Raw genomic sequence first — 15336 nt, 5'->3', positions numbered from 1 at the left:
ATATCCTGTTTCTTTAAGAATTGGTAGTGCATGTAATTGTAGATTATCTGACATTTTACTTGAAATTACTTTTGAAAGGTGAGTCATTGCAAAGTGGTTAAGAGATCATACTCTGGAGCCAGGGCAATATGGGACAAATCCTGGTTTTATGAGATACTGGCTGTGTGACCTTGGACAAGCGACGTAACCTCTGTGTGCCTCAGTTTCCTCATATGTAAATTGAGGATAATAATAATATCTACTTTACTGTTCTGTTATGGGTAAGTTACTTAGCCAGCAGCACTAATACAAATTCATTGGAAAAGTAGATAGTGGGACTTCCCTGGTGGTCCAGTGGTTAGGACTCCACGCTGTCACTGCCCAGGGCCCAGGTTTAATCCCTGTTTGGGGAACTAAGGTCCAACAAGCCGTGCTGCACAGCTGAAAAAAAAGAAAGAAAAAGGAAAAGTAGATAGTGTAAAAATTAGCAGAAAAAGAGATAAACATCTTCAATCCTTCCACCTATAGGTAACCACTATTACTACATTGGTACATACCCTTATATGTTTTCTGTAGACAACATTAAGATCATACTTTGAATGTTATTTGTAACTTCTCCCCTTAATAATATATCATGAGCATTTGCCCATACTTTTTAACATCATTATATCTAAAAAAGAACTACGCTGAAGCTTTAGGTGGCTTCCAGATTGTCACTTTTACATGAAATGCTTTGGTAAACTTTTTTGTATGTTAATCTCAGTCCTTTTTTTTTTTTTGGCTGTGCCATGCAGCTTTTGGGACCTCAGTTCTCTGGCTAGAGACTGAATCTGGGCCCATGGCAGTGAAAGCCTGGAATACTAACCACTAGGCCACCAGGGAATGCCCTCAACTCACTATTTTCCTTGAAGAGAAATGAAATTGTTGATTCAAAAGGCGTTTGTTTTTATTTTTAAGGCTTTTGACACATACTGCCAAATTGCCCTCCAGAAATGTTCTCTAGTGATGTGTGAGAGTTTGTTTTCTTGTCCTCTTGTCATTAGGGATTATTCTATGTTTGTTTTTTGGCTGCACTGTGGCATGTGGGATCTTAGTTCCTGACCAGGGATCAAACACATGCTCCAGGCAATGGAAGCTTGGAGTCCTAACCACTGGACCACCAGAATTAATTCCCTCTTAATTTTTTATTTTAAGTTCAATTTTGTAGGTAAGAATTATATCTTCATTGTTTGATTATGAAGAAAACTGAACATTTGTATGTTTTTAGCTCTTGTGTTTATTTTTCTTCTCTGTGTATGTGAAGTGCCTTTGTATTCTTTGTCCATTCTTTTTTTGGGGAAAGTATTCACTTTCTTGTTTCAGTTTCCATTTGTAAGAGATCTTTATGTTAAAAAGCTATTGATTGCCTTTATTAAAATATTCTTCTCCCAAGAGGTAAAGTTTCAACAACAACTTTATTAATCAATTTGATACTCTGAGGTTAGTCAATTAAGCTTCATCCACAAGGTCTCTAAGAGAAAAACTATGATCAGCTGATATTTATATTATCATATACAAGGTATATTATTTATAAACACAATTGAGAAGTCTTTTTATTTTTCCCTTCTGAATATACCAGACACTTGCTGGTGAGTTGATTTGGAGTTTGCTTTGTGAGTGAAATTACTTCATTCATTCTGGTTAGGTATTGTGAATCCTGTTTTGTGCTTTATCTGTGATATCTTTTTTTTTAATTGAAGTATACATACTTCAATTGATGTACAATGTTGATTTACAATGTTATGTGTTACTGGTGTACAGTCGAATAATTCAGAGATATATATATATATATATATATATATACACACACACACACATATACACATACATACATATTCCTTTTCACATTTATTTCCATTATGATTTATTACAGGATATTAAATATACTTCCATTTGTTATATAGTAGGACCTTGTTGTTTATCTCTTTTATATACACCATAGCTTGTGTCTGCTAATCCCCCCCAGAATATGGACTGCTTAAGAATTTGCTCATCATCCTTGTGCGGGCACCATGCTAATCTCTGTATCATTCCAGTTTTATTTATATGTGCTGTGGAAGCAAGCGTTGCACTTAATGCATTCCTCAACTGTTCCCAGATGCTTCTTGGTATTTGAAACTCTGAGAGTCGGCCACAGTGCTTATGCCTTGCGTTTGTTTATCAAAGAACTTGCTGTGTGGATCGATCAAAAGGCGAGATGGAAGGCCCACAGATTTTTGTGATTCTAGAGCTGAGGTTGTAATGCTTAGTATACAAATAACCGAGTGACTTGAAAGGTGAATTCTTAGAAAGATTGGAAGTTGCCAAAGATGAATGGGTGAGCGAGAGCTCGCTGTGTGTAGGGCAGCGCATCGCTGCTCAGGCCTCCCGCGGGTATCACTTCTGAGAGCACGTTGGAGGACTCATCCCTGTCGCTTTCTGAGGCTTGAGTGGGACCTGGAGATTCCCTTAGAGTACAGTTTGAAACTTTACTCATACCTTCAAGCGCATTTGGGAGTTTAAAACAGCTGTAGAAACTCCTGTTGCCCCAATAGAGTTCCCAAGGCAGTGTGTCTCTGCTTCCACATTCTTTACTTCCTAAGCTCCCCCCATCACCACAGGCCCCCACCCCGCCCGCACCAGCCAGCCGAGGAGACATCGCTGATGGCAGAAAAGCCTTCTGAAAACCGCTGGGTGACTCATGCCACGCGTGTATGGCTTTAGGATTGACAGATGGTTTTTTTAAAATAGTTTACCCTTTCACTCTAAGGAGATTTTCGAAGTTTTGATCAGGGAGTCTAAAAATTCTCATTTTACCTAATCGATTGTGAGGAGGGTGCCTATCTTACCTGTCTGGATTTTTTTTTTCTTCAGTCAGAGTTTAATGAAATGTGCTGTATTAGTTATTTAAAAGTGAGAAGAGACTGTGAGGAAATATATAAAATCTGTTTAAATCAGCAGAGCAAAAATCATGTTCTTACCAATGCTATTTATAAATATTGAGATGTTATTTATTTAAGCATGATAAATATATTCTCTTTTGATGGTTGAATGTGAAGTTTGCTTAGAATTAAAATTTTTATTTTCATTTTTCTGAGTGGCTATGACGTTTTCTAGCCAACCCAAAGGATTTTATAATGTTTCTCTAGCCACTTAACCTGTATTTAGAATTTTTAGTAGTACTTTCTGAAAATTTCCAAGGTGTATCATAAAAATTTGTGTTACAGACGTCTTTCTACTTGGATCTTCCTCCCTTGGGCTCACCGTTCCCCACCTCCATCCCTTCAATTCCTCCACACACACACACACACACACACACACACCCCACACACCCCCCAAGTTCTGGCACAAAAGTAAGTTACCGAAGTAGAGGAGAAAGCATCTGTTTATAAAGTGTGATATTTGAGTAGAATTCTAGATGCAAAGTGGCTAGTGGCAGCGCTTCATAGAGTCAGGTTAGCCTCGTCTTGGATGGGTTCCCCGTGGTTTGTAACGCCGCGTGGTTCACACTGTGTGTGGACGCCTTCCACCACGTTTCTCGTGTCGCTCTCTACTTCTGTTGCCACCGTTTTAATTCACAGTGTTAGCTCACATCTCTGGCCCGTTAACTTTGTCACTGGGTTTTCCCTACCTCCATGGTCAAGTTCCTCCAATCTGCAAATTCCACAAGCGGTGGCTGGATTTATATGTCTGGACATTGCTAGGCGTGGGGTCACTGCGCTGCTTAGAATACCCCCAGAATTATGGTCCTGACTCTCAGCCTCTTCAAGCCTCTTTACTGTGAGTGCCACATTAATTTTCTAGTCTTATCACCTGCTGCTGCTTGACCCCCCCAGATTCTACCCTGTTGATCTGACAAGCCTGACCGTCCCTGAGCGGATATTGCTTTTCCGGCCTCCTGTCTCTGTGCTGGGACATCTGACCAATCTTGGAAGTGGCACCATCTCCTGCTGCATTACTCTCCAGATCCCTGCCGTGGGCAGCACTCCTCTGCTTTAGGCAGCCCCGTGTCACTCCTCGGGAATCATGTTTGCATTCGTAGGCTCTTAACTGCCGTGCCAGAGGGTAGGAACCAGCTCATCCCCTGGACACACTCAACCTGCTTGGTCTGCGGTGCTCATCCTCTCGTCCCCTTCTGGCTCTTTCCCCTGTCACCATTCTCATTTCTCCTACTGTAAAATAACAACTACTGCAAACTCTCCTTTTACCCAAATTCCCCTCCCAGTTCAGCCATCTCTCTCTCTTCTTGCCGCCATGATTTTTTTTTTTAATGGAAGAGACTGGCTTTATTGATTTTCCTGATAAAGTTCATTGGAGAAAAATACAAATAATACAGAATTTGAAGTGGGTAAAACTCATCCAAAATGCCATCACTCAGAGATAAGTTGTTTTTTTACTAAATATTGTGTCCCATTTCACACATAAACACACATACTCTTGTATGTGATACACAACTTTATATCAGTGAAATCACAGTGGACATACTGTCCCGTGAGCTCCTTAAAAAAATTCAGTATTTTGGGGACATCTTTCCATGTCAGTTCATGTTAATCCTCATCATTTCTGTAAGCAGTTCTCAAGTACTCCATGAATAAAAAATTATTTACTCTACCACCTCTTGATGAGGATAGCCATTCTTTCCTCATTTTTCATTTGTATTGCTAATACTGTAGTTATGTTAGGGTTCTCCAGAAAACCAGTCAATCCTAAGGGAAATCAACCCTAAGGGAAATCGACCCTGAATATTCATTGGAACGACTGATGCTGAAGCTGAAGCTACAGTACTCTGGGCATCTGATGCGAAGAATCGACTCATAGGAAAAGACCCTGATGCTGAGAAAGATTGAAGGCCGGAGGGGGATGACAGAAGATGAAATGGTTGGATGACATCACCAACTCAATGGACATGAATTTGAGCAAACTCTGGGAGATGATGAAGTACTGGGAAGCCTGGCGTGCTGCAGTTTTCGCAAAGAGTTGCAAAGAGTCGGACACGACTGAGTGACTGAACAACTCCAGAGAATTAGAACCAGGGGACACACACGGAAAAATTTTTTATAAAGAATTGGCTCATGTGATTATAGAGGCTGAGAAATCCCAAGAAATCCCGTGGAAAGCCTGGGAACCAGCAGGCAGTCTGGCCTCAGGCAGAGAGAGTAGGTTTTCCCTTGCTCATCCTTTTATTCTATCAGACCTTCTAGGGATTGGATAAAACATTAGGGAGGACCGTCTACTTTACCCAGTCTGCTGATTCAAATGGCAGTCGTATCCAGAAACATCCTCATGACACCCAGAATAATGTTTAACAGAATAGCTGGGTACCCAGTAGCCCAATTAAGCTGAGACAGAAAATTAACCATCCCAGTAGTGAACATCTTTATATAGCTATTCTTAAACTCACCCCCCTCTTCCTATTATCCCTTTAAAAAATATATTATTTATTTATTTGACTGCACCAGGCCTCAGTTGTGGCATGCAGGGTCTTTTAGTTGCAGTGTGGGATCTAGTTTCCTGACCAGAGATTGAACTTGGGCCCCCTGAGTTGGGACTGCAGAGTCTTAGCCACTGGACCACCAGCAAAGTCCCTCCATTATCTCTTTAGGATAAATTCCTGCATGTGAAATTGGTGGGTCAAATGTGTGTGTATTCTAGATGATTTTATTGCCCATCAGAAAAGTAAAGTTTTCAGTGGCTTTTCCACTGCCCTCACCAACATGAATATTGCCAAATCATCCTAATCTTTGCCAACTTTATGCTTTAAAAATCTCTCTTTTTTTTGCATTTCTTTCAAGAGTAAGATTGAATATTATTTTGTAAGTTAATGTTTGCATGTGTTTGTGTTTTCCTTCAATTAGACTGACTTCAGTATGCTGGACTCTTAGGGTCCTAAGTCCAGATAATTCCAGTCTTTAATGGAGCTTTTGATTTTGTGCGTGTGTGGAATTGCCTAATCAGATTCTCTGTCCATTTTACTGCTTGAGTGTTTCGTCCTTTTTCATTGATAAGAACTTTTCAAAACTTATGCATGTTACCACATTTCAAACTGTGGGGCTGGAGAAGGCTCTTGAGAGTCCCTTGGACAGCCAGGACATCAAACCAGTCAATCCTAAAGGAAATCAACTCTGAATTTTCATTGGAAGGACTGATGCTGAAGGTAGTTCAATAGTTTGGACACCGGATATGAAGAGCCTACTCACTGGAAAAGACCTTGATGCTGGGAAGGATTGAGGGCAGGAGGAGAAGGGGGCAGAAGGGAGTGAGATGGTTAGGTAGCATCACTGACTCAATGAACATGAATCTGAGCAAACTCCAGGAGATAGTGAAGGACAGGGAAGCCTGGTGTGCTGCAGTCCATGGCGTCTCAAAGAGTCTGATTCAACTTAGCGACTGAACAACATTAATATATATTGTCACAGTTAAAAAATTTTTGACTTTTCAGTTTTAAGAAAGAAGAATGGAGCCGGAGGAATCAAGCTTCCTGACTTCAGTTATACTACAAAGCTACAGTCATCAAGACGGTATCGTGCTGGCACAAAAACAGAAATATAGACCAATGGAACAAGATAGAAAGCCCAGAAATAAATCCATACACCTATGGGTACCTTATTTTTTGCAAAGGAGGCAAGAATATACAATGGGGCAAAGACAGCCTCTTCAATAAATGGTGCTGGGAAAACTGGACAGCTACATGTAAAAGAATGAAATCAGAACACTTCCTAACACCATACACAAAGATAAACTCAAAATGGATTAAAGACCTAAATGAAAGACCAGAAACTGTAAAATTCTTAGAGGAAAACACTTGATGACATAAACCAAAGCAAGATCCTCTATGACCCACCTCCTAGAGTAATGGAAATAAAAACAAAAGTAAACAAGTGGGACCCGACTGAACTTAAAATCGTTTGCACAGCACAGGAAACTATAAGCAAGGTGAAAAGACAGCCCTCAGAATGGGAGAAAATAATAGCAAATGAAACAACTGACAAAGGATTAATTTCCAAAATATACAAGCAGCTCATACAACTCAATACCAGAAAACCAAACAACCCAATCAAAAAGTGGGAAAAAGAGCTGGACAGACATTTCTCCAATGAAGACATACAGATGGCTAGTGGACACATGAAGAGATGCTCCGCATTGCTCATTATTGGAGAAATACAAGTCAAAGCTACAATGAGATGTCTCACACCTGTCAGAATGGCCCTCATCAAAAAGTCTACAAACAATAAACGCTGGAGAGGGTGTGGAGAAAGGGAACACTCTTGCACTGTTGGTGGGAATGTAAATTGATACAGCCACTATGGAAGACGGTATGGAGGTTCCTTAAAAAACTAGGAATAAAACCACCATATGACCCAGCAATCCCACTCCTAGGCATATACCCTGAGGAAACCAAAATTGAAAAAACACATGTATCCCATTGTTCATTGCAGCACTATTTACAATAGCTAGAACATGGAAGCAATGGAGATTTCCATCGACAGATGAATGGATGAAGAAGTTGTGATATGTATACACAATGGAATGTTACTCAGCCATAAAAAGAACACCTGTGAGCAAGTTCTAATGAGGTGGATGAATCTAGATCCTATTATACAGAGTGAAGTGAGTCAGAGAAAGATAAATATCGTATTCTAACACATATATACAGAATCTAGAAAAATGGCACTGAAGAACTTATTTACAGGGCAGCAATGGAGAAACAGACATGGAGAATAGACTCATGGACATGGGGAGGGGGAGGAGAGGGTGAGGTGTATGGGAAGAGTGACATGGAAACTCACATCACCGTATGTAAAATAGATAGCCAACGGGGATTTGCTGAATGTCTCAGGAAACTCAAACAGGGGCTCTGTACCAACCTAGAGGGTTGGGGTTGGGAGGGAGATAGGAGGGAGTTTCAAAAGGGAGGGGAGATATGTATACCTATGGCTGATTCATGTTGAGGTTTGACAGAAAACAGCCACATTCTGTAAAGCAATTATCCTTCAATAAAAAATAAATTAATTAAAAATTTTTTGGCTTTTATGATTAATATGAAAAGGCCTTTTGTACTCCGAAAATTGTAAAAATACTAATCCATAGTTTCTTCTAGTATTTTTATGTTTTTTTTTAATTATCATTTATTTTTTATACTTATAGATATTGTAACATCTATAATTTTACTTTCATTTTTGTAATTTCTTTCCTTTTTTTCTTTGGCTGCACTGCACTGGCTTGTGGGATCTTAGTTCCCCAAACAGGAATTGAACCCATGCCCCCTGCAGTGGAAGCATGGTGTCCTAACCAACAGATCACCAGAGAATTCCCTATTCTTATACTTTCTAATAGGTAATGACCTCTTTGTTTTCAGTGGCTGTTTAACTCGTTGGGTACTGCTAAATAGATATATGGATTGCATTATTTCTTCTTTATTAGCTGAACTGTAAAGAGAAACTTTATCTCATTTACTATTTGGTTCACTGTTTTGATTACTCATTTACTATTTGGTACAGTTCAAAATAGGACAGGTAGAATAAATGTTAATTCTTTGTCAGCTAGTTTTTATAGGAGCTTTGTCATGGTAAAACTAGTATAATCTTAGTCCACTGCACAGAACACAGCGCCCACTGGAATAGCTTCTTGAAATACCTTCCTTTTAAGGAAAGGTATAGAGATTCGCCCAAGATCCTGTAGATGGTGGATTAGGTAAGAGTTTGTGTGGTTCCACTGCCTGTTTTTTTCCTAAATGAGAAGTAACCATCTCTGCCTGCAGTCCATCCCTCCTCGCTCCCTTCCATCTCCAAACACATGAATATAAATGCCTGTATGTGTTATATATGGACATGTTTATCACTTCAAGTTCAGTCCCCTACGGTCAAACTCTAGGTGACTGTGATTGGCGCAGAGTTGGTGAATCTGTCGTGCATGCCTGCTGGGTGAAGGACCCCTTGGAGGAGCGGGAACAGCTAGTCATTGGAGGTCACTGTGCCTCTTGGATCTTGGCTTGTCTTTGGCAACAGTTCTGCTTCACGGTGGAGCTGCCAAAAATTTGTTGGGTGCTTTCCTGTCAGTTGCTCTCTGGATAGCCTGTGCCAGGAGTGTGGATCCGCTACCTGGGGATTCAGGAGGAGAACCTCAGGGTGACAGGTGCTGACACGCCTGGCCCCCGGTTAGAAGGGGACGATTTTGCTGCCACCGTCTCAGCATCTCACCAAGCCTCCCCATCTCCTGGCGTCTCTGGGCTATGACTGGCTTCCTCTGCAAGGCAGGATGAATCATACTGTTTCATGCTGCTTGCACCCTGCCCCCCAACACCCCATCTCCCAAAACAACCAAAATCACTCACTCTCCTGCTCCCACGTCTGCTGATTGCTCAGGCCAACTTGCAATGTCTGGGTAGTGGCTCTGTGAGGAGGATTCAGGTTCCCAGGTACCTGGGCTCACACCTGGCCAGGAAAAACCCCAGAGGAAGAGAGGCCACTGCCTGCTTCCTGACCTCTCCCTTGCCCCCATGCTCACTGGCCTATCATCACGCTTTGCTTCTACTTCCTTTGTGGTTAATAGAGAGTCTTTAAATCAGACATTGCCGATTTTTATATTCCTGAGCAGGCATCTCACGTTTTGAATTCAGGCACGCTGAAAGTTTTTGCTCCCTTGCCTGTGTTTTTCATGTTTATGTAATCACTGCTGCAGGTCTAGAGAATTGACTCGAACTTGTTTTTCTTCAAAGGTGTCACTTCTTGGTTTTTCTTTCTTTATAAAATCTTGTCTTTATTCTTTTCCTGCTAGAGTTGCCTAATCGTGTCACCAGAGAATGTCTGTGTCCCTGAGGTGTAGTGTTGATTTTAAGAGAAGTAACATTATTTTGTAAAGTAACATCTCACATTACCAGTGCGAATGGTTTTTTAAAAAATTTGTTTTCTAAGCAACTGTCAACCCAGTTAATGGTGGGACTTGAGGCTTAAAAATTGACATCTTATAGGGAATTCCCTGGAGGTCCAATGGTTAAGACTTGGGCTTTCACTGCCATGGGCTCAGGTTCAATCCTTGGTCGGGGAACTAAGATCGCACAAGTCACAGCAGTGCAGCCGAAAAAAAAAACCCCCAAAATTGACAACTTGTAATGCTGTGTGAGAGGATGTAGGAGGCAATGCTTATCTGCCAGACTTCCCCAGGTGGCCTCCATGGAATACTATACAACTCACCCAGCTTCCTTTTATCGTTTGCTTCTCACCTCTAAAGCTGTCATTAGCTTGAGAAAAAAATGTTCAGAATGTGCTGCTGCTGCTGCTAAGTCCCTTCAGCCGTGTCCGACTCTGTGCGACCCCATAGACGGCAGCCCACCAGGCTCCCCCGTCCCTGGGATTCTCCAGGCAAGAACACTGGAGTGGGTTGCCATTTCCTTCTCCAATGCATGAAAGTGAAAATGAAAGTGAAGTCGCTCGGTCGTGTCTGACTCCTAGCAACCCCATGGACTGCAGCCTACCAGGCTCCTCCGTCCATGGGAATTTCCAGGCAAGTGTACTGGAGTGGGGTGCCAGTGCCTTCTCCATCAGAATGTGCAGTGGTCCACAAATAGACATGATCAGTGTTCATAAAGATGCTTTCATTGACAAAACTATAAGTATCAATAACTTGTAAAATTTGTTCTCTTCTTTTTTAGTCTGAAAATTGCCCACTACATTGTTAATTGAATATAGTCTAGAAACAAGCCTAATTCATTAATTTTATTTTGGCTTGCAATTATTTGAGCTTTTACTCTGCCTCCTTTATAGCCTACACTGAAGAGATAAAATTTAACCTACATTCTTGATCTGATCAGAATATTTGTGCTTTGAGTCTACCACTGAGGGAGTCAATGTAAAATGAGAAATTTGTCTTACTTATAAATTGTCAGAAGGCAACAATCTCAAGACTCATTATGTAAATATGAACAGATGGACAGAAACACATTTAGGAGACAAACCCTAGGAGCCCAAACCTAAGATCTGGACATTTCCTGTTTAAACAAAAATAAGAAAAAATGAGAGCATATATGGCTCCTGTTCTATGACTGTTTTCAGATGAGAGTTGCTGTACTTTAAACTCTGTTTGTGAAGCTGGGAGCTAAGAGGAAAACAATCTAAAACGTGCATATTTCAACTAAATCTGTATCTTAGCATCTGTACTGGCATGCATATGATTGGAACATGTAGAGTTGAATCAACAGCCTTGTTTCTGGTTGGTTGCCAGAAATAAAGACATCAAAGCAAATAGTAAACCGGGCAGTGACTCAGAGCTGCGTGAGCTTCCACTTAGTGGTTATTGTAAGTCTCTCAACTGCTTTCTGACTGAAACTGTACTTCCCATAGCCCCCTTCGAGAAAGGGCCGCCCTAGGTACACCAGTTGTTCACTCTTGTTAACCTTTACTTTGTACATATGTAAAATTGTTTCCTAGATGTGTGGAAATGCACGGTCAAAGGGAGTGAAACGTTAATAGTTTAACAAATACTGCCAAATTGTCCTTTAGAAAGGGTGTATCCATGTGCACTTCCACCAACAAGTGAAGGTGAAACCAGCCACCGAGGTGTAACAGATACTGTGGGTTGTTTGTTGGGAGCCGGACAAGACCGAAGTTTTACCTGTCATCTTCTAGTCGAGAAGTTGATTCTTGGAATGGCTGGAAGCTATTTCAGACAGTGTAAAAAGATTTACAGATATTCTTAGAAAAGAACATTTTCTAAGAATACTTAGAATACATTTTCATAAATACCTTAAAGTGAAAATATATAACTATATTGAATCTTTAAAAATAATACATAATCCTACTTTGAATAGATACTCATTTTTGCAAATTACTGTCGGCATATGGATATATTTTACTGGTTATAATTTGTATAAATTACTGTGTTACAATTTTTTTTTCCACAGAACTGTCTCATAGCTGTTTCCTGTTTCTGTATGCTCATAATGGTCATTTAAAAGCTAAATTTTGTCATTGTACCATAATGTGCTAGTTCAGCTCTTAATATTGAATAGTTAATATACAGCCGAATACTTAAACTGCATGTTCTTAATTAAGATGTATTGGCTTGTTCTGGTTATGAGAGTAATATAATTCATTATTTAAAAATTTGGAAAAAAATTAGGAAGAAATACCCAAAACTCTTTCTATAACTTCTGTTAACGAACTCTGTGAGCATTATATATTTTCCCTTTTTCTTCCCTAATTTTTAACTTTATTTTGCAGTTTGAGAATATACTATTTGTGTAAAATATATTCATTTTTACATATTTCTAAACTCAGGTTTTTTTGGCTGTACCCTGTAGCATTTGGAATCTTAGTTCCCTGACCAGGGATCGACCCCATGCCCCCTGCAGTGGAAGCACAGATTCTTAACCACTGGACTGCCAGGGAAGTCCTTAAACCTTTAAAAATACCATTTTTCTGTTTTAAAAAAAGTGGAAGGTGCTTTTTTTTTCTTTCTGACTATAATAGTAATTTGAAACTACTACATAAAGTTGAGAAACAATTCCAGGCATCCATAATATCACCTTGAGGCATATACCATTAATATTTTGGTTTATTACCTTCACATTTTATTCCTTTAAAGAAAATTTGAGATCTACTACCAGTAGTGGTTAATTTGGGGATGGTCATGAACTCTAAAGTAAAACCCAAGTTAAGAACTCTTACTCTATACATGAATAGACACCTTTTTAAATTAAACATTATAAAACAGGCATTTTAAAATTGTTGTGAACTCTCATAAATCTAAACATTTGCTGATTGTTATTGGGTTGAATTGTGTCCCCCTAAAATGCACTGTGAAAGTCCTAAGTCCCTTTATCTCAGGTTGTCACCTTATTTGTAGATAAGGTCTCTATTGAGGAAGTCATTGGTGTGGGCCCTAGTCCAGCACGACGGGTATCTTTATGAAAAGAGGAAATTTGGAGATAGACCCAGATGGAGATGCTACCCATTCACAGGTCAAGAGAGACCTGGAGTGGATCCTTCCCTCATACCTCTCAGAAGGCATCAACTCTGCTGACACTTTCATTTCAGACTTGTGACCTCCAGAATCGTGAGACAATAAACTGTGACTGTTTTTGAGGTCACCAGGTGTGTGGTATTTGGTTATGGCCGCCCTCAAAGGCGACTGCGCTGATTACGTGTATAATCTTACATAATACAGACATTTGGATGCTGAGGTACTGTGCTGGGTTGGGAATCCTAGACCAACAAAGTCAAGCTCTCTGGCTTTGAGGCGCTTAGACTGGCACACAGGATTGAACCCTGGGGCCGTGCTGGGGTGGGCAGTGCTCAGGGCATCATGGGGGCCCAGAGCTGGCCCAGGGCTGAGGGCGGATTTCCCAGGAGAAGCGCCACTTGAGCTGAGTTTGGAAGAACCGCTGGGAGCTTACGTAATGTGTCTATTGTTGAACCTTAGGGTGTTTTTACTCTCCTGTGTTTTTCAATTATTTCTTTAGGATAGATTCACAGCAGTGCATTACTGAATTGCATAACATCCCAATGTGAAACTTGAAACATCATTTTTAGGGCAGTATAATATTCTAGTGAGTGGAAGTTTCCAGGTTTATTGAATCATCCTCTTTTATTGGATAAGACTCTCCCTGATGCTGTTTCCAGTTTTGCTATTATAAATAGTGCTGTCAGGAACATCTTTTTGCAGAAACCTTTCCCCACAATTAGAAGTATTTCCTTAGTGATAGAACCCTAGAAATAGAATTACAGTATCAAAGAAGTCAAATTATTTTTCAGAAATGCTAATTTACATTCCCGTTAGTAATCAAGTAAAAATTTATGAACATATCCATTTTAATTTATTATAATCTTTTATACCCTTTGGGGGCTTCACTCATAGCTCAGTTGGTAAAGAGTCTGCCAGCAATGCAGAGACCTGGGTTCGATCCCTAGGTTGGGAAGATCCCCTGGAGAAGGGAAAGGCTACCCACTCCAGTATTCTGGCCTGGAGAATTCCATGGACTGTATAGGCCAGAGTGTGTTAAAACAATTCAGTACTTCCCTCTTTTGAAGACTGAACCTTTCCTAGGAAGAAAAGTGAGATTTATGTTATTTGGGATGGAAGACCCCCTCCTCCTTAGATTCTTTCCTCCCCCTGAGAAAGACCTGCTTAAAGGGCATTGCACCATCACAGACCTGCCCACACAATTTCTGCGCTGGTTTCTCAGCAGCAGATGTGTGCACTGGCCTCTGCTTAAACTCTCTTAGGTCACTGCTTATCTGAAATCTAATTGTCCCAAGAGACCAGCCTTCCAGGTGGGCTACTTCCGTTCTATTCCAAGCTTTTTTCAAAAAGACTCTTGTCCCCTGCATTCTCTTAGACCCTAAATGTTGACCGAGTATCTACTGTCGTAGGTAAACAAAAACCTCACAGTCATGGTGACGTGCTAGCCCTGTGTGGGCATGAAGGAGCCGTTAGGAGTGGTGGGTTCTCGGTGAGAGAAGAGTTTGCTGACAAGCTTTGTCCTGTTTCTTCATTTTAAAGGTGAGGGGCTTCCTGGTGGTCCCGTGGCTAAGACTCCCTGCTTCCAATGCAGGGGGCCCAGGTTCAACCCCTGGTCAGGGAACTAGATTCCACATGCCCCAACTAAGAGTTTGAATGCCACACACAACTAAAACCTGGTGCAGCCAAATAAGTAAATAAATTTTTTTTAAAAAAGAGAACATTGAAGATAAAATTTGCTCTTTAAAAAAAAGTGTGTGAGTATATTTTATTCACTCAACTAGATAGTGAATATCAAGGAGCAAGGACTCACCTTAATTAGTTTTGTGTTCTCTGCCCCAAAGGATGCCCTGCATAATTAATTGATGCTGAATAATCATTGATATAATTTTAAAAAATGCCCCACCAGTTACTTAAAACACTTTACTCTTGAAGTCAGGGGGAAAAAACAAAGCCATACCTAGTTTAAACACTACAGAGCACATATGTGGAAAGTATAAATCTCTTATATTTCTATCCCATGAAGATGAACAACCATGGTCTGCAATTTAGGATGTTTCTCTTTTTTTTTTTTAATTTTTTTTTTTTTTTAGGATATTTCTCCAAATTTTTTTCCTAGCATTTAAAAAATATATACACATCTCTTGCGTCTCCTGCATTGGCAGGTATATTCTCTGCCGTCGTGTCCCCTGGGAAGCCTGGTGGCCGTGGTGGTGGTAGGGTGTCTACTACAAGAGGAGGCTTGAAGAAGTCTCTTCTGAACCTGCGTGGTACCCAGAACAGTGCTGGGGGCAATGTGGGGCAGAGCCGTTCTCTTGATTCTTTCCCAATGCAGATGGAGAGAGAAGCTTTCCTGGGGAGGAGATTTTTAGGGGGAAGCAGTCC

At 40.5% G+C, this 15336-nt stretch overlaps 1 pseudogene; it reads right to left on the bottom strand.

Moving 5' to 3' along the window:
• Positions 1-1981: 1981 nt before the first annotated feature.
• On the bottom strand, positions 1982-2081 carry LOC133048364 (U6 spliceosomal RNA; annotated as a pseudogene).
• Positions 2082-15336: the final 13255 nt, after the last annotated feature.

This window comes from Dama dama, chromosome 28 (assembly GCF_033118175.1).
Source record: "Dama dama isolate Ldn47 chromosome 28, ASM3311817v1, whole genome shotgun sequence".
NCBI classification, from domain to species: Eukaryota; Metazoa; Chordata; class Mammalia; order Artiodactyla; family Cervidae; genus Dama; species Dama dama.
The sequence above is the reverse complement of the archived record's forward strand: the minus strand, read 5'-3'. Positions and strand labels throughout refer to the sequence as shown.